At 35.5% G+C, this 25,269-nt stretch overlaps 1 protein-coding gene across 21 annotated transcripts in view; it reads right to left on the bottom strand.

Annotated features, from left to right (window-relative positions):
• grh (grainy head) overlaps positions 1 to 25,269 on the bottom strand; it is a 663,099-nt gene that overhangs the window by 577,723 nt on the left and 60,107 nt on the right. For 6 of the 21 annotated variants that reach the window (XM_067774936.1, XM_067774958.1, XM_067774956.1 and 3 more), the window contains exons 1-2: positions 13,909 to 14,510; positions 939 to 1,783 (exon numbers count right to left, since the gene is read on the bottom strand). The exons of 1 other annotated variant lie outside the window; for it this stretch is intronic. The gene's annotated coding sequence lies outside the window, so the exon portion shown is untranslated. Of the gene's footprint in view, positions 1 to 938; positions 1,784 to 1,867; positions 3,047 to 13,821; positions 14,512 to 25,269 lie in introns of those variants that run through there. 14 more of the 21 variants (XM_067774937.1, XM_067774940.1, XM_067774941.1 and 11 more) reach the window with 14 other exon arrangements.

Genomic DNA, 25,269 nt, shown 5'->3' with positions numbered 1-25,269 from the left:
GCTTAGACAAATTTTCTTCTAATTGAAAATCATTATTTCTAAAATGTTGATGTTGCTTTAACCGGGCGTGAACCCAGGATCTTCGGTGTGGATGGCGGAGCATGCTACCATCACACCACGGCGGCCGCCACACAATTAGCTGTGATAATATGAATTAATGAGCATAAGATAGTATGTGTTGTGTCTATGGAGCAGTTTACTGCGACATCTGTGAGTGAATACCAGTACAAGACACGGATTCATTGCCTCATATTCCGGAAGATTATTCTTCTGCTGTGACTAGTTCTGTGACTAGATTTTCGATTTAAATTACTGTTAAGCGCGATTTTGATTAAAAAAATAAATGTAAGGTGCGATAACCTCCGAAGAGATCTAAGGCCGAGCTTCTCTTCCAATTTGCGTCGTGCTCCTCTTGATTTTCCCTACAAATTGGCCGGATGGGACCTACATGTTTTATGCCGACTCCGAACGGCATCTGCAAGGCAGATGAGTTTCCACTGAGAGCTTTTCATGGCAGAAATACACCCGGAGCGATTGCCAAACTCTGCCGAGGGGCGACCCCGCTTAGAAAAATTTTCTTCTAATTGAAAAACCTTATTTCTAAAATTTTGATGTTGTTTGCCCGGGAGTTGAACCCAGGGCATACGGTGTGATAGGCGGAGCACGCTACCATCACACCACGGTGGCCGCTTTAATATCACTCTTTAGTCACAGTCATGAATAAAAACGCTCCGACTAAAAAATCACAGTCAGAAATCACGTTGTTCCTCAAAAATCGTGAGAGCTCTCAACTCTAACTCAGATTAAATATCTTGCTTAATATTTTTACGTTCGCAAAGCCTTCCAAATACTCGGTAATATTTCAAATTTTCATTGCACAAAATTTTATTCAAAATATTTCAATACAAAAAAATTGATAAATCGCTATAATTACTTACATAATACGACGGCGTTTGGCTAAAGTTGGCTTGTAATAGTTGTTCTGCTTTTATTGTACAAAAACTTGGTTGACATAAATTTTGTTGTTGTTTCATTGGTTGCACTAAAACTTATTTTTTTGTTTTTTTTTTGTTGTTTTTCTTTTGTTTTGCTTTATATTTTGGACAGCAACTTGCAAAGCAGCTACCCAATGCATTTCATCGCGTCTTAAGTATTTGGCACTCTGGTGGGTATCGATTACTTTTTTTTTATTTATTTTTTTTTTTATATAAATTATAGCTTTGTTGTTACTACTATTGATTTCACTGTTACAACCGCTTCGTTTGTTGATTTTGCTTATTAAGTTTTCCGTATACTTGGTTGGGTTGCTATATACATATATATAATCCTATTATATGTAAATATGTATTTATTTTATTTATGAACTCATATCGAATTGTTGTGGAAATTATATATTTTATAATGCACTTCACTTTTTTGTATTTTTTTTTTCTCTTTTGTCATGACATTAATATGCAAATGTGTATATGTATAGACGTATTTAAGTGATGTTTATTAACTAATTTATTTATAAAAATCTCTACTCAGTAATATTGGCACTTAAATTCAACTCATTTCATTTCCATTTATTTTATTTTATTCCAGCGCTTATTTCATAATAAACTTTTAATACGTAAACGATAGTTTTGATTGGTGCAAACGGGTATGTAAGTTGTAAATTAATTTTTGGTCGTTATTTATGCACTATTGAATATGATTTCTGGCAGCGATTTTCTTTATAAGTATTTCTTAGAAATCACTTTTAATTTAAATTATTAAATTCTTTTTACTTTTTAATGTTTTGCTGAAAAAAATTTTAACTTTTAAAATTAAATGCTTCACATATATTTTTTTTTTTCATCCACCTTTTCACAATACCCATTTTTACACGCTAGGAAAGCTTTGTGCTGTATTCGGCATTAAATCCCTCTCTGCAACTCCTTCTTATTTTGTTCATCCACCTTTTCACCTGCACTTGCTCCTCCTCCCTCTCCTTAACTTTGCCCATGCCTCTTCTTATCACCCTCATACCAATTAAATTTTCTTGCTTTAGTGAAAAAAAAATCACATTACTTAAAAATCACAGTCAATTTACCGTGGCATATTCGAAAAAGTCACAGTGACTAACTGTGACAGTATCAGCGCCTTATTAACATAATCAAGCTTACCAAAAAAGCAATCACACTTAAAATCTTAGCACTCGTCACAGGCACAGTTGTCTGCAATAATAAAAACCAACGAGCCTGTGATTTATGTAGTGACTAAAGATCACTAGAAGTCATAAGCCTCTGGGTATGTGTTTACAATTTGCAGTAACATTAAGCAGTAGATATTATCGACAGCAAAATCACAGCGACTGAAATACCACAGTTAATCGACAGTTATAACTTAAGTCGCAATGGCTGTCTAAAAGTATGTGCACCTTATTCCAAATAAGGCTTACCAATAATACAATAAGCTGCAATAAAAAATACCAACGAGCCTGTGATTTGCGCCATGATCTGCTGATTATAGTTTTGTAATCCGCTGCTTGATGTCGCGGACTGTGACATCTACCAGTAGATATTAGCACAGTTCTAGGATCCATAGTGAAACTGTCGCAGCTTTTGTTTCTCTTGTCAGGGGAGCTGTGAATCCTGCGGTGATTGAGATAACATTTCCGAGCATCTTTTATCACTGTTCAGTCAGAGTTTGCCATCAATCCTCATTTTAAAGATTGGTAAATATTCATATTGTTACGAATGTTAGCAACACTAAGGGGTACTGCCATCTCTAAGCCGATGCTGGGCAGTGACGTGAATTCACATCAATAATTCAATCATTGTGTCTACACATACACGTACACGCAGCGGAGAGGCAACGCACAGACACATACAGATATCTCATCTGAGGTGCTTCTAAAGGTATGCAATTGTAATTGTGGAAGTCTCGCTCACACATACAAGCGTATGGAGTATGAGAGAAGCTATAAAAATTATAAATCTGTAGTTGTAGCTGAGAAATTTATAACTAACTAGTAAGTTCTGGAATTAGAAAAGCCTAGAAATATGCAACGAGCAAATCGGACAGTATAAAAGGGCGGCAACAGTAGAGGCGAGAAATCAGTTTCATTTAAGCTATCAGTCAGTTTGGTTACTAAGCAAGCTAGTTGCAAAGTATAAGTGTTATTGTGAAGTACTTTAATAAAGGCCATTTTTTTATTATTCAATATTGGAGTTATTTATTCAACAGGTTTAGCGATTCGAATTTAGCAGCAGGTTGCAAATGAGAGGATTTGCAGTAAATTCGTTACAATTTACATGTGGCGTTGTCACAGGGACTCACAGTCTACCTATAGAAACATTTTCGAATAAATTGCTGCGGCTGACTGTAATAGTTATCTGCGCCTACTTCGCAATCAGGCTTACCTTACGTATATGGTTTTGCAATCGCCTGCGTACTGTCGTGGTAAGCAGTGCACCGCGACAGCTGCCAATAAATGGCAGCACAGCTCAAGCATTCACTAAGTTATGTTGTCACAGTTATTTTTCTGTTGTTAGAGCCTAGACTAAATCTGTGATTAAGGTAATAATACAGAGCGTAATTGTGACTGTTTGGTCACTGTCGCAGATAAAAATCGCTGATAAGATTTTTACTCAAAACCCGTTCCAAAGCAGCCCGTGTCACTGAATACAAGTTAAAGGAGAGATTCAGGCACATCATACAAGTTTTTGAGAATGTAACACGTGAGTAATCCAGAGGTTTTTAGCGACTTACATGTGAGCGAATGTCGCTCTGAAAATCTATATAAGGCTGCCCAGATGCAAAAGTTGCTGATGAATTTGATTTTAATTCTCTTTAAGTGAACCACTATGAATGGTTTCAATTTGTGAAGTTGTAAGTACTCGACAAATCAATGCAACCAATCGATAACAATAAATCGATAGGCCACAAAACTCATCACAACACTATTGATTTGTAGAGCACTGGGAATGTTAAAGGTACAGCCAATATGCTATGTTACAGCTTATGCCTACAACTGGCTGTACATCAATTTGGAGCAATAATAGGAAAGGCTCTGATAGGAAATGAACAAAAGATGGAGTTTTAAAATTGAATTTGGTTATAAAGCCAGACTTAATATTATTGGAGTCATCCTGCGTAAAGAAATCTCAATGAGATGCACATTCATAATAGCACATAAACTTCGTAAATCCGAATACTATCCCTGTTCTTGAGAAGGCGTTCTCTAGGGCACTGTGCATTATATCACATACATTTAGTTGTTGCTCCTCTCCTAGAAATCTACCCGGCAACTTTGCTTAGCACATCTACTTGAAAAAAGAAAATATGTTTTGAGATATGATCCAGAAAAATCAGCTCAAAGAAGCCACTGTATTCGAGTTTACGATTTCCCTTGAACACAAGTAATTCGTAAGTAATTCGAGACTTGAGAAATCGATTACTTGGCTTCTCACGAGATTCTCGAACCACCCGTAAGCTTCAATTGAATCACTGATTTGCAAGTGTTATATGAAGAGTTGGCGATTTCTTCTCGAGTTCAAGCGAGAATATCTAGATTCAAGAAACGGGGAACGGACTTTTCGACATCAATTTAGTACACTCAGAGAAAAATCGTTCTAAAACGAACGAAACAAGTTCAAAATTAAAAACATTCGTTGAAAAAGTATGTTGAGTACATTTTTTCTTAACTCGTGACCGATGGGCTTGTTTTAAGAAGAGTTTTTCCAAGCACACCGTTCGTATTTTATGAGCAGTTTGGTATTGATGTGTGTACCTTCTGTGTTCTTTCAAGCAGTACTTGGGCATGATTTAAGATTTTTCCTTCTCACGCTGCGAGAACTATTTGTGGTCGATTTATTATTTTTCGTATTTAACATGCACACGAATTGTGCCGTTTCTTTTTTCTTGAACTTAATTTGAGAACATCGTTCTCATTAACAGAACATTTGTTCATATTTCTTTCTTTTCAAGAAAATGGTGTCAGTTCAAGAAGAAGGTTGTTCTTTTAAGAATAGGTCGTTCGTTTTTCCAGAACCAAAAAATAAGAACATGAAAATCTTGAATGGAGTCCGGTGGTGTGAATTTTAGAACGGCGTTCTTCTCTGAGTGTAGCTGCTTTGAAAGTATTATATGAATAACTATGATTTCTCGAAATGCTCCCTTGTGTTCGAGAAGTTGTTAGACTACTACCCATTTCTGTAATTCATTGCATTGCGTTTGGACTTCAACTTTGTGCAAGTAATTTGCTTTAGACGTATAAAAACGTACCAACTGAGAGTAGATCCGCTCAACGCGCATGCGTACAAGCCTAGAAGGGAGCTGTGTGGTACAATTAAGTTGCACAACGTAATGAAAATGACAACAGAAAAAACGGAACGAAAAAAGCAGCTACAACAATAATATATCAGCAATTCAATTGACTCTAAAATCTTTTGACTGTTGCTTTTTGTGTGTGCTTGTTACCACAATTTTGTTGTTGCTCTTAAGTGAGTTTGATTGAGTGTTGTAAGTGTGGTAAGAAGTGAGGGTTGTTGCGCTGCCTTTTTTCAATTCTTTGGCATTTCTTTTAAGCTATTACAATTACATTTATTTAGGTTTTGTGGCAATTTGATTACATTTCGTGTGCGTTTTTCTGAATTCTACTTAATGATTACGATGCTTTAAATGTTGCCCTTTTACTATTCTCACCTCTTTCTTTATTGTAAGGTGATACGTGTCTATGCTACACAATATTTTTAAATTTCTTTGTTATTTTTTGTTCACATGAAGGTGTTTATTTGTAGAGGGGGAGATGGGCGTAGCAATTCTGCTGGTGACTTGAATGTTTTTAAACTTTCATATCAAAAATATAAAAACAACAACAAAGTCTTAAACAAATATTTAAGAAGTGTTAACAATGAATTTGATTTTTGGTGGCAATGACTTCTGAATGATCACAATGAACAGAATAAAAGCTGGGAATAGAGTTTAAAATATGGGGTAGATGAAGATGAATGATAAGTGGACGCAGCGGTGTTAAACTTTAAATGGGAAGTTCTCAAATTTTGTTCAAGTTTTCAGGTTATTTTGATTAGAAAAATAAGGTGTGTTGAAAATTTGTAAAAAATTTTAATAGAGTCGATATAATACAGAGATGGGTAGTTTCCATTAACATACAACATGAAATTCGCCATTCATGCTCTTAAAATTAGTTCACAGAAAGTGGTTCACAATTGTATGTGGGGACATACTGTAGCTTGGCCGTTGTTACCCAAGTTGGGCTTTTCATGAGATGTTGGATATATTGAACTCTTAAGAAAGTAGAATCGGTTAGTTTTCGATAAAAAATTTATATTTTTCCGATAACATATTTATAAACTTTCGATAACAAGTCGATACCTTTTTGATAAATAGTCGATAACTATTCGATAATAAATATATTCGATAACAAGCCGATAACTTTTCGAAAAAATCTATTAATTTAAGCAAAAAAAAAACGAGAGCACGCCGATAATAAATTAGTAACAAAGCAAATCGATAACTTTCCAATAAAATATTGTAACATTTTGATAACGTATCGACAAATTGTCAAAAAATTTTTGATAATAAACCGAAAATCCGTGGATGTAAAATCAATAAATAATCGATGATTTTTGTTATCGATAGCTTCTTTATAACACTTTGGTTTTATTTATGTGAATTTGCAGATATATCGTCTTTGGTTTAAAATAAAAACTAATAACCATTTTTGCTGTTATATTAAACTGAAAAAACATCACAATGTGCACCCTAATGTCACGTTCATACAAAACTTTAGTTAAACCAATTTTACTATACCAAATTTTAAGCCGCCACCGTGGTGTGATGGTAGCGTGCTCCGCCTACCGCAACGAAGATCCTGGGTTCACGCCCCAGGAAAAGCAACATCAAAAATTTATAAACTAATTTTTTCATTTAGAAACAAAAGTTTTTCTTAGCGGAGTCGCCCCTCGGCAGTGATTTGGCAAAAGCACTCCGAGTGTATTTCGACAAATTTGAAAAGAAGCTCCTCTTTGAAGGTTATCGCGTCTTACATTTACTTTTTATTTAATAATTGAGCATCATACAAATTAATTTTTGTGACAATGGGTGTGTGATATTTTATTCATTTTTTTAATAACTTAAAATTAAATGAAAACTGCCCATCTATGGAATTATTCTATTGTCCACGAAGTGTTTTCTTTTTTTTTTCAATGAATAGCTTCAAAATCTAAATTTTATATTTACTGCTGTATAACTCCCAATAAACAAACCCTACATTGCTCCATTTAATAAAATTAGTATTGCTATTAAATTATTTAATATTCTGTTTCTCTGGTATGCTGGCTTGCATATATATTTTTGGCGCTAAATTTTTATTGTGATATATGCATTCATACTGTTAAAGCTCTTAATTATATCTTTTGCAAAATTTGTTTACGATGAAATTTGTTAAAATACCAAACCAATTTCCCAATAGCAAAAATGCGGTAGTAAAATTCGAAGGACAAGCTGAAAAATGTATGATTGCAGTTGGACTCATAAAATAGATTGTTACATACATATGTAATTTACGACATATACATATAAAGTACTGCATTTGCATTAGAGAGTATCATAGCATTAAGTTGAAAATATTTCATTTGGGTTTTTTACTTAGTTTACAAGATTTTCAAAGAAGTAAAAAAACATATTTGAGCCACCCTGTAGAAGCAGCTAAATGTTTTGCTTCCTGGAACTTCTCTTGACATTCGCTTTTTGTCTGTTTTATTGCTGTATGTAAGGAAAGCAATTTTGGTTTATGCAAATCATTGTCCTACAATGTCAAACTCAGCTTTTGTGCAAGGTTTTTTCATGAAAGCAACACACTTTTTTGAATATATGTATATGCTAACAAGCAAATGCTAGGAATATTGAGAGAAATCTAACTAAGCGAAATCATCAGTTATTGATACAAGAGAAAAAGTTTGTTTCTAAAACAATCATACCAAAACATTTCGGAATAAAACGCCTTGAAAAAATTTTCCACTTTTTGTGCTGCCTTGCAAAAATATAAACTTAAATCTCACAATTGTTTTTGTTTTTATCGGCCTATTGATAAATGATTCAAGGTTCGATTCGAGCTCAAGGCCAGAACAATAATTTTTTTTTTTTTCTAATGATAATTATTGTTATTTTTTAATTTTTCTAAAATTTGGAAAAATTGTATTTTGTTTTTGGAATAGTAAGTAGAAAATGTTTCAGACAACCTGCCATAGCTGCACAGATAGATCCATTTCGAAGGGTGCTAAGCCTTCATCATCAGTACGCTTTAGGCACGCTGAGCTAACCATTTAGCTATACAGCGGTGGTTTGTTTGACTAGCAAATTTCCTACTTCTATTCCTTTTACCAACTATATTCATTCAGTGTTGCGCCATCTGGTGCAAAATGTATCATTTATCAATAGGCCGATAAAAACAAAAACAATTGTTAATAAACCATGAGCACTTGGGAATGTCAAACAAAGTAATTGACAATAAACAAAAATCCAGCATTATCAGTGATTTGCACCAGATGGCGCAACACTGAATGAATATAGTTGGTAAAAGGAATAGAAGTAGCAAATTTGCCAGTCAAACAAACCACCGCTGTATAGCTAAATGGTTAGCTCAGCGTGCCTAAAGCGTACTGATGATGAAGGCTTATCACCCTTCGAAATGGATCTATCTGCGCAGCTATGGCAGGTTGTCTGAAACATTTTCTACTTACTATTCCAAAAACAGAATACAATTTTTCAAAAATTTAGAAAAAAAAATTATTGTTCTGGCCTTGAACTCGAATCGAACCTTAAATCTCACAACTTTATCAAATTAAAAATGACTATTAAAAAAATCATACGACGAATAAGTGTATAGGAAGGCTTTCTTCCAAAACAATATAACTACAGGTACTTCAGACACCATCCCAGTTCGAAAAAAAATTCTTAATTCCCATTAGCATGAAAATCAAAGAAGGATTAGATAGAGTTATTATGTAGAGACCCTATTTAACAGTTTGTACAGGGTGTTGAAAATTTCATTTCCCGTTCTTAAAATCTTTAGTAGGTAATTAGAGTTTATGCCCTTCCATAAATAATCGTGGCCTTATATTTTCAGGCCTGTCTTCCTCTCTCGGCAAACGAAAATCATACTCTACAAGTCACTTATCGTTCCCGTCCTGCTATATGGTGCAGAAGCATGGACCATGGCAACATCAGATGCAACGGCTCTGGGAGTGTTCGAGGGAAAAGTTCTTGGAAAGAATTATAGACCTGTACGGGTTGGCGATGGCGAATACCGAAGAAGATTTAACGATGCGCTGTACGAGCTATACGCGAACATCCACATAGTCCAGCCAATTAAAACGCAGCGGCTGCGCTGCCTAGGCCATGTTATGCGAATCAAAGACGACGGTCCCGCCAAGAAAGTGTTTCTATGGGAACCCGCCTATGGAAGCAGAGGTAGAGGGCGGCCCCCACTCCGCTGAAAGACCAGATGGAAAACAATTTAAATTCCCTTGGTGTGACCAATTGGCGCCGTTTGGCAGCGAGAAGGAGCTAGTGGCGCGTCTTTACCACGAATATGCCGGGATTTTTTCCTTTAAGATTCCACAAACTACCTTTTTTTACCTCAAAGCGTTAATTGATGAAAATAGTAGATTTCAAAGTGAAATCGTATGGTCACATTGGCCATATTGGAGTTCATTTCTTCGGAGCGTGCGAGTTTCGATATTATCAATAGAATTTCAGGATCATATGGAGTTTCATCAATGTTATCAGTATTCGGTAGGTGATTTTGATAAATTTAGTAGGTGTAAGAACCGATCCCGAAATTCTACCGAAATTACTGGAATTGAAGTGTCGAATGAGTTCTAAACATAAGCTGCGTATATGAAATTAGATTGTTGAATTAAAGCTCATAACATTGTGTAGTATAGCTTCGCATTAAATAAAAAATTAAATGTTTCTATAATTGAAAAATTCAAAAAACAATAATCATTACAAAAAATTTTGGTTCTGGCCTTGAGCTCATTTCGAAACTTGAATAAAAACATAGCATAACTGAACATAACATAACATGACACAAGATAACATAACATAGGAAAAAATTAACTTAACAAAGCATTACATATCAAATCCTAACATAACATAACATAATATCATAATATAAAATGTAATAATAAAACATAGCTTTGCATAGCATCACAAACCCTGGAATTACGTTACGTAACCTAATAAAATAAATAATATGATGGTACAACTTTAGCAACCAAGGATTGTCATTCACTGTGGTCAAAGACCCGCATCGAAGCACGGTTCAGCCACACACAGTTCATATACACCAAAGCTCCAAGGAAGAAAATTACACTCGTATGAAAAATTACAACGAAAGTTGCCCTGTAACAATTTTAAAATCGTGTAATTCTAGGTTACAAACAGAAACACCTGCTCTCTGAGAGAAATATTGAATTAAACGATGTAATGGCACCTTTTGTGTAAAAAAACAGCCGGTGACGATAGTTAGTTTCACGAGTATTTTATCAAGAACTTAGACAACCCCTGGCGGGCTTTCTGTAAAGGATATGTAATACCTCGTTATGCGTTGTTCTTTAATGGTATGTTATTTTTTATTTTGGAGATTATTATTTTTTTTTAATAAATTGTATCAAGTTAGTTTACGTATTTTTTAAATTTAATTTAATTTTATGTAATGTTGTGTAACGTTATGTCATCCTTAATAATTATATTTGATCGTTTGATGCTTTTAATATTTGATCTTATGCTATGTCATGTTATAATTTTTGTTTATTTTACGTTGTATAACTTTATGTTGTGTTTTGTTATGCCATGTAATGTTATGCTATCTTTTTTATTTTAAACATTCTCATCGCATGCTATTATTTCTGTTATTTTAAGTTTTTTGTGTTTTGTTATTCTGTGTTATGTAATGTTATGCTACATAATGTTGTTTTATTTTATGTTATTTTTATTATCTTATGCTATGCCATGTGATAACTTGTGTTCATTTTACGTATTGTTGTGTTATGGTATGCCATTTGCACTCATGCTAGGTTTAATTATGTATTATGCAATGTTATGTTGTGTTATTTCATGATATTTTGTGTCATGCTAAGTCCCATTTCGCGATATTGCAGTATTTTGGTATTTCATTCCAATAAGCTCAATTTCTGTTTTGTGTGTTTCCGCAGTAAGTAGCTTATAGTTTTTTCTTAGTTCTTTTATTAAAATAAATATTTTATAACAATTTTTTCTTTGAAATGCACGCCTAGCCGTTCCGATATTATTTATTAGATCGCGAGTTTGAATCGAGCTCAAGGCCTAACAATAATTATTTTATCATTATTATTGTTATAATATATTTTTTCTTAATTGAAAAAATTTTTAAATTAGAATAGAAGAAAGAAAAGCAGCGGCGCCTAAACGTTGCCGATGAAGGAATTTAGCAGTTCCCGAAATGGATCTATACAACGAGCTTTGGCAGTTGTCTAAATTTTTTCTTTCTTCTATTCTAATTTAAAAATTTTTTCAATTAAGAAAAAATATATTATAACAATAATAATGATAAAATAATTATTGTTAGGCCTTGAGCTCGATTCAAACTCGCGATCTTACAAATCGGTAGGCCGATATAACGGCAAAAATTGATATTATTTATTTGTTGTATTTCTTAGCATATTTTAGTTATTTATTTTCATTTCTAATTGATTGTTTATGACTAAGTGAAATATATAAAAATCGCGTCTTTCTTAATTAACACTTTTTTCCTTCACAGTGCTCTAACACACATACACTTAATGAAAAATACACACACACACAGATAAACATTCCACTCCTATGGAATTTACGGTACGAATACGTAAACATTTAATACATACACGGTTAAGAGTACGAGTTTATTAAGATACACTTGTACATTAAGGTGTATATCTGAACGAAAATTTGTTGTTTTTTTTTTGTCGCACGGAGGTATAAAGATTGATATGCTTCAAGCTGTGCTCACAGTCTCGTATGAATTTGCAAATAAAATAAAAATAAAAAATAAATACAAGGCGCGTTAAACCCCAAATAGATTGTAGGCCGAGCTTCTTTTCAGATTCGCGTCGTGCTCCCTTTAATTTTCCCTACAAATTGGTGCGGCCGGACCTTAAACTTTTACCCCGACTCCCGACGTCTTGTGCAAGGCAGATAGGTTTTCATTGAGAAGCTTTTAATGATAGAAATACATTCAGAGTGTTTACCCAATCACTGCTGAAGAGCGACATCGCTTAGAAAACCTATTTTTACTAATTGAAAAAACCTGTTTTGTTTTTGATGTTGCTTTTCCCTGGGCTCTAGCCCGGGATCTTCGGCAAGGTAGGCGGATCACGCTACCACCACATCATGGTGGCCGCCTGCAAATATGTTCATTTAAAAGAGCACACGCACTTAAAGTTAACATGAAATACTTAAATGCAAACAAATCAAGAAAGGGATCACACTTGCATAGCGCCCGCATACATCTTTTTTGCCGCAAACTATCTATAAACTATGTAATTTCGCGTTGAACAATCTGTCCTGGAACTTTAGAGTGCGCAGTGAAGAATATAAATACAGAGAAATTTTTTAATATCAAAGACCGATAGGCCCGAATCTAGGAACCATGGTATGAAGATAATTTTCGTCAATGACCTTCAATTGCCAGCTGACTTGATATCCATTGGTGCTTTCGAGAAAGAGATAAGAGAAATAGGTACTAGTGAGACCAGGCATCAGAATTATGGGTGACAAGATCAAAGTCAGGTACCACCATCAAGCAATAAATTCGCAAGGATTTCTAGAAGGTGATTTAATGCAACCCACAACCCGAGAAAGTTTGTCTCCGAAAATCTCAGCGCACACCGAGAGAGTTAGAGCTTTATAAATGGTATACGAAGCGAACGAGCTACTTCGTAAGTGCCACTCCTACATTTGCTGAAAAGGTATCACATCTACTAACTCAGGAAGCAGTCTCTGTTTTGAGTAAGCCAGCATACGAAGCTCTTCGTGTAGTTGTAAGATGTCGATAACTTTTCGTTAACAAATCGATTACTTACAAAGCCCATCGTGTTAATGGAAGAAGTCGATAACTTTTCGATAGCATTCGAAAAACAAATTGGTATCACTACGATAACAAATGTATCACTTTTTTGATAACATATCGATAAATAACTTAAGTATAAAACGTTGGTAGCTTTTAGATAAATGATCGATAACTTTTAAAAATCGATAGCTCGGCGGGAAAATCGATAAGTCTTCGGTAGTAATTGTAATCGATATCAAATTTGAAACACCTTATTAAAAAATCGATGTCTGGTCAACACCTCGTCGGTAACATAGCTATACCAAACCTTTTTTACGTCTCTTTTTCTGTGCTTTTCTTTATTTCCCTTTTGTAGTTACTGCACTTACGCTTACATTCTATATTCCACCAAACAACATACCGATACCAAATTTACTAAGTTCGTTGGAAAAAGAGAGCTAATTTTTTTTCGTATAAAGTATAAAGCACTCTAATGTATCTATATACATGTGTAACAGCAGTTAGATATAAAGAATGCTATAAAAGTTCGCATCATCAACTCACAACACAATTGCACCAACACTAACACAAAAAGTATTATTCATTGTATGGAGAGAGAGGAGAAACGCGCAAACACTGTTGGCATTTTGTTGCTGGCAAATTTTGCACTGCCGCCACAGCATAACAACAACAACAATATAAAATATTGGCAATAACGAGCAGAGCACTATACACGCAGATATATTACACTATGCAATACATACATACATACACACATCCATACAAATATACACAGGTAAATTTTGTATGTATGCGTAAATTTTTTGTTATTTTATATATATTTTTCATACGATTGTGTGGCAGCCACGCGCGCCTTCTGCAATATTTAAGCGATTGATTGGTTTATTTTGTATAGATATTTTTTTTTCTTAATACACAATTTTACATTTTTAGTTTAGACACTTTTTTCACGAAATAGTGCAAATATTTAGAAATATAATTTTAAAATTGTAGGCATGAATCAATAGACAGGTAATTTCTTTTTTTGTTTTTTTTTTTCTTTTCAATTTCTGCTTTACTTGAATTTTAATTTTTGGCTATTTGCAGCGCTACTAAATCACTGGAAGACACACTCACTAAAATGTTTCTTCATTCGTTTGTAAATATTTCTTTAGTTTGGTAATTTTTGTTTAAATAAATTCTTTTAAACAGTTTCTTCTTTAAATTAAACAAAAATTTATCTCGTCTCTTTGGTCGACCACTTTAACATTTTGTGTGCTGTGATGTAGAGTTTGTTGAAGTGGAGTGGTGTGGCTGGTGCCCGAAAGGTGTACAAACCACAAACGAGCGAATGAGGCAATAAACGACAGTAACGAGTGAATCAAGCAAAACTTAGTATATGAGTTTACGCCAAAATGTACATGATAGCCACACACACACACACACATGTTAAGCGGGCTTTCAAAATAGCGAGCTAACGAACTACAAAATGTTAGCAACAAACGAATGCGCATTGAATACATTTTTTTTTGTTGTATTTAGATTCCACATAGATGCAGGAGGCTCAATGGCTCAGTGAAAATCTCAACATACTAACAAAGTATCACGCAAATACCTACAAATGAACTGAGTGAGCTACCTGTAGCCGCCTGCCAGCCGCTGTTACCTGTAACACCGCTACAGCCAACAGTTGCGCATACCAACACAACGATGCACATGAGACGCATTAGAGTATGAGAGAGCGCATACAAGCACCTGTAGAGTTTGTGGATTGCGTCTCAAAAAGGTAGGTTTGCTTTTTATGGTTTCATCTCTGTGACACGAACACACAATTGCAGTCGCACACACACATACGCCTTATGGTATGCAATTCTTCCCTGCTGTGTTGCTCTTTTTGTTGTTTCCATTTTAATTTTATTAATGTACGTATTTATTAAAAACTCAGCGATACTCTCTACTAACAATATTTAGTGTGGGAGCGTTGCTCACTTTACGAGCGAAACGAAAGACTGAAGACACAAACGTAGCGTCGCTTCATGTCGAAGTTTAAATAGACAGTGGGTTGAAATATGCTTCAAAGTTATAGAGAAAATATTTAAATTTAACAAAAAAAAACAAATTTTATTAATTAAGGGGGATTACCCTCATTGCTTTTAAATGTGTGAAAATATTTATTTGAAGCAATTTTATTTATTTTTATAATTTGGCAAACGGTTTAAACAACGTGACATCAAGATGGAGAAGGCGATAACTGATTCGATTATACCTTGTAAACCTCTTCAAAGCCTTCCCTCCCGGGAGTGGAATTCGGACCCTCACTCTTGCGATGCTTGAAATGTTACAAACATATTCAGCCACGTCTTGCCTTAAGTAGTTGTTGTAAACTCATCCCTATTGCCTTCTTTGTATAGTTTCTTCTTCGCACAGTACATTCTTTGTCTGTTGTCATGTGTCAAAGCTACGCTCTTTGTTAATGGCGGCTAGATTTACAAGGTATAATCGAAACAGGTGACGCCTTGTACGTCCTAATGTCACGTTGTTTACATTTTTCTCAAATTATTAAATAAATTAAAAAATTTGCTTCAAATAAATGTTTTCATACATTTGAAAGCAATTAGGGCAATACCCGCTTAATTCGTACAAAATTTCTTTTAGTTTGTACACATCCGAACTTTTTTTTGGTAATTTTATTAAACTTTCTTCAATTCCCTTTTAGTTCAAAGCTAATTATTTTTAGTTATTTTATTTTATTTCTTCATATTTTTTCTATCTATTTACTTTCTTATCAAACATACCCCACTGTACTAAACTCAATTAATTTTGTGTACTTCTTTTTATCCTATTATATTTTTTATTTGTTGTGTTCATTTCATTGTATATAATGCTATTATTGGTTTTAGTATGGTAGATTTTATGTAACTTGAATTTAAATTTTTTTGATACTAAATATTTTGTTTTTCTATTCCTTATTCTATAACTTAAATTTTTATTTGTACATTTATTTCGCCATTGAAATTTGATACTTCTCGTGTCTATTTATTTATTTATTCTTTTGAACATTGGTTTTATTTTATATTTAGTTTTCCTTATATATATTTTTTTTCTTCAATTTTATTTTATAATATTCTTTTTCATATTATTTTATAAACTTTTTTTTGTAATTTTTATTTTCATTTATTTTGTATCACTTCTTAGTCAAAGCTAACATCATCATCATCCATAAATAAAAAAAAATTGTCTACTTTAATGACCTATTTTATTTTTTTATCATATATTTAATTTATATTTTTATTGTTTTAAATTTTTTTTAATTTGTTCTTGTTTTATTTTTATCTAGTCGTTTTATCTTGTTTTTTAATTTCACATTGTTTCTGTTATTCCCTTTTTATTTTATTCAAATTTTTTATTTGGGTTTTTATTTTTTTTTTTATAATTGACTTTATTTTTTTAACTGACTTAATTTTTTCTTCTTATATTTACCTTTCTTTCATTCTATTTTATTTTGTAATTAAATTTTTTCTTTTATTTAATTTTTTTTAATATATTTTATTTCACTTTTTTTAACTTCCCATCAATAAATAGTACACTGTACATCTCAGCTATTCCAAAAGTACCAAAAGTACACATTTCATTGAATCAGCAAAATTACCAACACTCGTTCGTTTAATGTCGAGACGCGTTGATGATGGCAGCAGTGGCAATTATATCCCTCACGGTGTGTCCTCACACTCCCACCGTTATCAACATTAAGCCGAGCACAAGAATACCAATTGCAATCAACTCAACAAATATTAGTACTAGTGTATGGTCGGATATTGATTTTAAAGCTCCAACCAATCTGCGCCAAAAAAATGCGTGAGAAGCATTTTGCACGAGATTCGATTTTATGTTTCTACAAAGCGAACTAAAACCGAACCGAAAATGTGTAGTTGACCTCTTCGAACGGGACAGCAGTGCGAAATTTCGGTCGTTCTCTAGTTAGCAACACCAACAACACAAGCACGAATTTCGAAACTCATTTCTCGCTGATCATATGTGTACTCATGGTTGTATGCGAGAATTGAGACTATCGCGGTTTAGTGTTTGAGATCAAACGGCCAGTAAAGAAAATTGTGTTGCTCATTAGAGATGGAATGATTACAGAGGCGGATCAGGTAAAATTTCATTCTATTGATATTGGAAAATATTATAGAATTGGAAACGGTTGGAACTACTTATAATCAATCTTGTTACGCGCGAAGAAAATGAATCATTAAATCATATCCTATTTGTAAGATTGTAATTTCACACTTTTCCAAAATTCATTGAACATCGATCGTTGTATAATAAATAGTATTGGTCAGAGTTTAGTAGGCTTATAGCTATAACGATTTAAATGATCCAGAAAACAATACAGAAGTAGTCGCTGTGTACTCCAAATAATCTTATTACGCACGTAGAAAATGAATCATTAAATCATATCCTATTTGTAAGATTGTCATTGCACACTTTTCCAAAATTGATTGAACCTCGATCATTGTATACCAAATAGTATTGGTCAGAGTTTAGTAGGCTTAGAGCTATAACGATTTAAATGATCCAGAAAACAATACCGAGGTAGTCGCTGTGTACTCCAAAAAATTATCTCGAACAGTTTCGGACATATACATACATCGGGCGATAGTGGCGTAACTATCGAAAAATATATAAAAATGTTATACAAATATTTCAGAAGGGAAATAGTTCCCAACATGCTACCGAAATAGCTGAGAATCCTAAAAGGATACTATTATCAGTAAGTAGTGCGGAATTTCTAAAAAAAATTTATTTACGTAAATACTTCAAAATGGATATGGTGATAGTTCCAATGTGCTCCCAAAACGGTCCCGAACTATTTTTGAAGTTATCCTAAAATCATCGCAAACTAAATAGTCAATCCCGAAATGATCTTAAAACAATCCGGCAATAAAGCAGGATCTAGCCGGAAACCCTATCGAAATGGTCCTGAAATTGTCTCAAAATAGTCTCGAAAAACAAAAATACTCAAAATTCATCCCAAAAAAAAAATCTCATAACGATTCGAAATAATTCCAAAACATTACCGAGCTACTCATGAAATTATCTTGAACTGATATCCAAATTGCCCCCAAATAGTTCTCAACTGATCTTAAAATGACTCCAAAATTGTCCTGATACAATCCCAAATTTATCTCGAACTGGTCTCAGAAAGATCCTAGAAAAACAATCTCGAAACAAATTCCGAAAAAGTCTCCCACTGTATATCGCCCAAGTTAGACGCTCTGAGCGCGAGAAAAGATTTGACGATGTCTTAATGGTAGGCTTGTGGTGCTGTTGCATTTACCGTGAATAAGTTTCCAAAAATTCCTTAGACCACGATCTACATGAGCAAGGGATCCAATATTATTGGATTGATATTGGTAAAATAAACTTGGAGTTCAAGGGTTTTTAAAAACGGTTTAAGGGGAAGGAGGGATATAGGAGACGGTGGCAATGCTCACGCGTCCACAATTGCTTAGAATTTGATCTGTATGACCTGGACCAACTTTTCAAAAATACTTAGCTTAAGAATTACATATGTACTTGAAGTTAAAGTGATAAAAAAATATTTTAGAAATTCCTGTTAACAAAGGCCTATCAGTCCAGATTCATTCTGACTATTGCTTTCTGTAATACAAATGCAGACATTCTGAGGTCACAAAGATGTTTACAAATTTAATAGCCTCAAGAAGAGGGAGTCCCCTTTTTCAAAAGTATATAGCCACCAGATTCTTCCACACTGTAATTTCGTTAAACGTGCATAGAAAAATATTCACATAGTAGGTTCAGTTGTCAAACTTCGTTGGTAAACTTTCTTGAACCAAGTAAGAATATTCAACATCATTTTAATTTAAGAAAAAATTTCAAAAATTCACACAAACACATACTCATGTGAGTGAGAATATCTAGTCATATAGAGTTATGACTGCTAATTAACATTCATATACATTAGTTATATCTGACAACTGGCCAGTGCAACCTTTCAACTCTCCATTTATAATCGCTCTAACCATAGAACTGAAGAATAACTAAATGAGCTTTTCTCTCATTAAAAACCTAGCGTATGTTAAACTGAAGTAATGAACGCTGTAAGAACCTCTTAGTAGTGAAAAGTCATTAAATCAAATTCCAACAAAGTATATAAGTTCATAGAGTCCCACTTAATTTAACATGCCCCATTGATTTTCCTAATTTGAAATATATGAAGGAATGCGCCAGTGTCGCAACGCGTCGCCGCCACTGATGCTTAACCATAGAGTTATTGACTAACGTAGAGCCCTATGCCGCATGAATAGATGGATACATACATAGATAAATTTTATTATGGCAAACAAAATGCTAGCTAAGCGAAAGCTTTTGCTGCCGCACTTCGTCAGCGGCTATGTAGTTGGCTTGGCACTGCACTGTGGGTCAGACGATGTGGTTTGGTAAGTAAAAAAAATATTCTGGAGTTTTTTTTTTCTGAGAAAATTGAAGGCTTGATGTTCAATTTTTTTCAATTGGAAAATATAGTTATGAAATAAACCACTAGAGGGACAAATATGAGTTCTAAAAAAATCTCAAAGCTAGCAATGGATAGATAATATAAGGGCGGCGTCAGCGATAACTTTACGATATTTTTCAGCATTGACACAATTACGAGCGAAGGGCGCTAAATTGTTACGAATAGGGTTTTCTGGGAATAATCAGATTCCGTATTCTTTCTCCCCTGATTTGGGTTGTCGTAATGAATGCCTTACTCCGCGACCTTGATGTTAGGGGCTATCAAGTAGCGGCTAAAATAAATAAATGTAAGGCGCGATAATCTCCGAAGAGATCTAAGGCTTCTCTTCCAAATTGCGTCGTGCTCCTCTTGACTTTCCCTACAAATTGGCCGGACGGGACCTACATGTTTTATGCCGACTCCGAACGGCATCTGCAAGGCAGATGAGTTTTCACTGAGAGCTTTTCATGGCAGAAATACACCCGGACGCGCTTTCCAAGCACAGCCGAGGGGCGACCCCGCTTAGAAAAATTTTCTTCTAATTGAAAAACCTTATTTCTAAAATTTTGGTGATTCTTTGCCCGGGGTGCGGACCCAGGGCATACGGTGTGATAGGCGGAGCACGCTACCATCACACCACGGTGGCCGCCAAATAGCGACTTATGCTGATGAAAAAGTTACCTGGGTGCCGTGACCAGTTGGTCCAAATCGTGTGGATTAGCTGTCAACTCTAGCGAAACGGAACTTATTTTGCTTACGCGGAGGTACACGATTCTTGGTCTAAGACCACCCTCTACTGGGGGAGTACCGCTAGTGCACTCTTTCAGGGTTAAGTACCTTGCGACTTTTCTTGACAACAAGCTGCCTTGAAAGCTTTCTGTGGACGGCAGAGCTAAGAAAGCTTCTGTTGCCTGTCGAGGGGACATTTTAGGTTCTGCCAAGTGGTGGCTTATGCCGATGACCTGGTAATTATAATCAAGAGTAAGTTTCTAAATACACTTTGGGACGTCTTAAAAGATAACATGGATGTTGTGACTAAGTGGCGCAAACCATGTGAATTAGCTGTTAACCCTAGCGAAACGGAGCTCCTTTTTCTTACCCGGAGGTAGAGGATTCTTGAATTTAGACCACCCTCTATTGAGGGAGTACCTCTAGAGCAGTCGGACAGGGTTAATTACCTATGGCTGGCTGTAAGATATGGTGATCAAGCCACTTCTCTTCTATGGCGTTCAAGACTGGAGGAGGGCGCTAGATACTTCTTCCATGGTCAAAAGTTTGGTAGCAGTGCAGCGACTGGCAATGAGTGAAGTAAGCGGGGCCCACTATACAACTCCTAAAGTAGGTCATCGTAGGCCAAATGGCTGCAGCCCACGCGGCAATACGGCTTCCGAAAGCGCGATTTAAACTGCTCTTGTTTCTACATTCACCACTCTTACTCTCACAAAAGGTTTGATGCAGTGGGGAATCAATATGGAACGGGAGTCTGGTGAAGCAGTTCCAGACTGGAAGGGGGTTGGGGTGGAATACTCTGCCATGAGCTCGATGGTAGCTGGAAACTAAGACTTCCTGATCACTGCCGCGTCTTTCAAGCGGATGTCACCGCGATAAAGTTAGTTTATTTAGCGCTAAGCTCTGCCACTGTGAAGTCGAGGGCTGTGGAGATTGCCTGGCCTGGTAAAAATTATCCTGGTCACAGGTCATAATGATATTCCTGGGAACTGTCACGTTGATCTCTTGCCCCGGACAGCTACGGGCGAATTGAATGCATCTGTCAGTGGAGGCTTTGGGGCATAATACAGGTTTACAAGTAGGATATATGAGAAGGAAACAATTCCTTTCTCTTTCTAACACATTGCCGTTTGACACTTCGGTCAGTGTCAAACTAGCGTGGAACCCAGTGAAACCTGCGTGGAATATGAGTTTGACACTGAACGAAGTGTCAAAATTACCGGGTTGCTGTCGTTGAAAGCGACGCTGGGAAACAAAAAAGGAGCGGAATATCAGATATAGGTTGCTGTGATGGTAGATTTTTTGAACGAATTTAGTATGAAAATGTAAAGTGTACCTATATGGGTCCTACAGAAAATTATACAAAAGTCTTCAATTGGGGTATCTGAGGACACGTAGTTATTCCAGCATTGAGAAAAAAACACGGATGCTAAGGTTTTCTTTCCGTTCAAAAGTTTTCCGCGAAAAACCGTTTGAAACCGAGGTCGACTGCAATAACCCGTCCCGTAAAATGGTCCAAAATATATGGATTTTAAAGAGAAATGATGATAATTAAGTGCTCGTTTGAAAGTAAATAATGATATTTCTTTGCAATTTTACAATTAGGTTTTTACGCAGTTTTCGTTAGAACCTACTACAAGTTTTTTGGACCTTAGAAGTACAATAGTGCCAAATAACATCCACAAAAAAAAATTATCAGGAAAAAGCATTTTGATCGGGTGAGCGTAGCTGTATGTGTGCGTGCTGCTACATATCCTCTTTGTAAGCCTTTACAATGCTCAATTTCTCTGGGCTGACATCACCACTTGCAGTGTCGATGTCTTTCTAGCCCGTAATTGAGTCCAAGCGCTCGACAGAGCTCTCCGAGCTTTCAAAAGCTGATTTTCCATGGTTATTTGATTGATAAAAGGAAGTCCATGCGGTTCACCTTAATGTACTGGACACACACGGCTGTGTTACCTGTTTAGATAACGACGAGGTGGAATCATCCATTCACTTTATGCTCAGTTGTACAGGTTTTGCGAGGACGATGCGTTAATCTCTCAAGATTAATGTATGCCTTATTCGTAGCTACGTCGTTGTAACGCACCAATCGGCTAAATAACTGGAATCAAGTTTCATTGTTAGAGTATATGGTAGCACATAGGATCAACATAAAAGCGTCCAAGTGAGTTGTTCCTTAACTGGACAGCAAACACTCAACCCAACCTAACTAAAGTGTTTCTGATTTTTCATAAAGATTTCTCTTTCCCTTTTTTCCAGTAAATTTTTCCTTCGGGTTGAATTTATAAATAAGCTGCTATAATGTTGATGCTTTTTGTTTAGCTGATAAGTATACAAATTTTGCGTTGGAGTCCATTAGAACACTTATAACAAAATTTTAAAAGCTGATCAAATTGATGAAAGAAAAGCGAAAACGTCGGTATCACATTGCGTTTATATGTTGAAATCACAACCTTGAAAAACATGTGTCAGTTCTGTATTCAACAACATTAAAAGCTGAAAACCAAATATTTAGTTGAAAGCAAAGCTGAGTAGTTATTGCACTTTGACATATAAACTGGTATTTCTAGCCCATTGTGCACTGCTGCGATAGAGATGCTTTTGCTATAGCACTGCTACTATAAAATCTGCATTACTCTCAATAATTCTTTGAGCGTGTAATGACTTTTAGGCTTGGTGCAGTTCCTTACTTACACACATCCATGAACAAAAGTAAGTATTCAACTGAAACAATCAACAAGTGTTAGCGTCAATAAGTCAACATAAAAAGAGGCGCTCACACGTTCGTGAGTTGCATATGTGTGTAAAGTGCATTGTAATGCACTCATTTCATAGTGCAGGAGCGGTGCATTCAAATAACAAAGGCAGAGGTTTCATAACAAAATATTGCGCTTTTCAAATGTCATTTCAATTTTGTTAATTCGCAAAATTAAATTGTATTTGCAGCTCAGCAAGACCACTGGAAATGCAACAATAATTCCTTCGTTCCATTGTGTACATTTTCTATTTTCATTTATTTTTATAAAAATCTACACGACTCAACATTTATTTATAATTTTTGTTAGTTGCTGATGTGGCTGCCGCCTGCAGCATTCGTTGATCACCACTCACTCACCCACTTACTCGCTCAGTGTGGACACCTCCTTTGCTTTGCTTATACTCGTTGATTATTATTCGCTCGTTTCTTGCATATCGCTGATCCTTACTTAATCGTTGATAGTTTGAGTGCAAGTAGCTGCAATTGATTCCCTCGCTTACTTCTTTCGTATACAATCAAATTATCATTGAATCGTTGCCGCTCTTTTTGGTCAATTTCTTCAGCTTATCTGCGCCAATGATATTTATTTGGCTAGCTGCTGTGGTACTCATAGTGGTGGTTGTTGTTTTTTTTTTCGGTGTACCTTTTATTTCTTCATTTCCATTATTCGATTCGACCTTTTTGGTGTATACAACTTTTTTGTGTGCCTTTTGTTATTATGTTTGTTCGTGCTGTCCATTGTAGCAATCTTATCGGTTTTGTTTGTCTCTCGACTTTGACGTCGTCTTTACTTCATTTCCTTTAGTAGATGATGGAGTATCTCCATCTAATTCTTAAGCGTTGAGTACACTGCGAAAACTTTTAGTCCGGAAAAATTTCTTCTCTTATCAGCTCAAAGAATACCGAATCACCGTCTTATGGGATTCATAACTTCCTTCCTAAAAGAGGGGATCACTGGAGATATTTGGCATCAATTGGGTACACCAAAGAAGTTCAAGACTTCCTCAACTCAGTGAAGGTCTCATCCTTCATCTGTTTTCAAATACTGCTGCCTCCTTTTATTCTTATGACAGTAAACCTTCTCCTATTCACGAGTTGGCATCACGAACAGTATCATAAATTTTCCTGATGACTCTTCTTTCGAATACTCCAAGAGTTACCACATTTTTTGGACACCGTCCATGATTCCGAGTCGTATACTTAGCAGGAGCCGAGAAATGACTTCACTTTTCATTTCTTCCCAGACAGACGAAGTCGTTCACTGTCTCGATTTCGTATCCCTCAACAGTGTCGAGGCTTTCAAGATGCCAATGTGTCGAGTTTTTATTTTATGAAAGCAATTACTTTGTACCTCATCGTAAGACCCACCTTTTTCGCTTCCTTATCCAATTCCGTAAGGGCGGCAAAACTTACAGCGCATTCGTTAAGGTCAATCAGCCTATGACAGCTATGGCATGCTCTTATAAAAGACCGTTCCATCGTAGTTTAGATCCTGGGCTAGAATTATTTCTTCAACATTAGTTTACAGAAATCGCATGAAAGGGAGTCGCATTGCCTGAAGCTCGTTTGGTTTCGAATATGTCGGAGAGGTCCTTCGTGATTTGGCAAAACTTTATTAGTCTTACAGGGAGCTCAAATTCAGACATAGCAGCATACAATCAACTCCCTCTCGCGCTGTTAAAATCTGCTTTAAAATGGACACAACGATTATGTTACCGTAGGTTTTCCCAAGGATCTGGCACGTCGTGGGTATGCAGTCGATAGTAGACCTAACAGGTTTAGAACCGCACTGATCTTCAATATTTCGTACAATATGCTTGATAGAAAGCTATAGGTGATAATAAGTAAGTCAGAGATTAGGGTAATGGGCTCTTCAGCTCTCTCGCCATATAGCAATGAGGAGTAGTAATGCCTTAACCATTACAGCAGACTCAGTATATCGTTAAACAGGTTATCCACCGGACTTCATGGTCGAATTGTTGTTGTTCCTATCAACCAGCAAACAAAGTTCCTCGAACTCATGTCGTTCTATCCCACGTTACTTTCTTCTGCGTAGACAACCGTATTCCTTCTTCGCGTCATCATAAATCTTCTATTAAGCGTGTTGCGTCGGGGCACTATATGTAGGTAGCGTCTTCTTTTCCGTAGCTGCGCTTCGCCATTGTCCCAGTTGTTTCGTTTCCGCAGCAGTTGAACGAAGTG

The sequence above is a fragment of the Eurosta solidaginis genome, chromosome 3 (assembly GCF_040869045.1).
Source record: "Eurosta solidaginis isolate ZX-2024a chromosome 3, ASM4086904v1, whole genome shotgun sequence".
Taxonomy (NCBI): Eukaryota; Metazoa; Arthropoda; class Insecta; order Diptera; family Tephritidae; genus Eurosta; species Eurosta solidaginis.
Note: the sequence above shows the minus strand (reverse complement) of the source record. Positions and strands in the feature narration are given on the sequence as shown.